Below are 692 nucleotides of genomic sequence, written 5' to 3'. Positions count from 1 at the left end.
CTACAACCAGGGAACTTAAAGATGAGGAGATACCTGGAATTCTAGCAGAGGAATTTGGAGTTGTATTAAATTCTCCACTTATACCAAAGGATGAGACAATCACACCACCGCCAGTCATGTATTGATCATGCTTCCACATTGGATATCTTCACACCTCCATAGGCAAAATTATGTGAAATATGTATCTTCTTATTGAGATGACTGCAACATGTCTTTAATTCATACATGTGATACAAGATTTTAAAGTAATTTTCAACTCCCAAATCAACCTGAATCAACCACAGTACTTTGCACATCTGGAGAACAGATGAAACAAAAAAAAGCCATTTTCAGTTTGATTTAATAAATTAAACATACACTTTTAAGATGTACAATGGTCATTACATGAATCCACTTCTTTAAGACAAAGTCTGCGTTCAAAGTATTTACACATGTACAATTATCAGGCAGCACTTTACAAAGCAAGGCATGAACGACAATACAGATGTTGAGCTTCAAATCAAACCTTTAACCTTCACCCTCCATCCTACTCCGTTTGCCTGAGGGGGAATACTCAGCTGTCCCATGATTATAATACATTTTCCCATCCCACCTTCGATGGGCATGAAAGGGAATTACAAAAAAATGTGAACAACATCCATCAAAAGGATTATGGTCTAAGGGCTGAGCTGAAAATCAAAAAAAAAAGGTGT

Source organism: Etheostoma spectabile, chromosome 22 (genome assembly GCF_008692095.1).
Source record: "Etheostoma spectabile isolate EspeVRDwgs_2016 chromosome 22, UIUC_Espe_1.0, whole genome shotgun sequence".
Lineage (NCBI taxonomy): Eukaryota > Metazoa > Chordata > Actinopteri > Perciformes > Percidae > Etheostoma > Etheostoma spectabile.
This window is presented reverse-complemented; position numbering follows the sequence as displayed.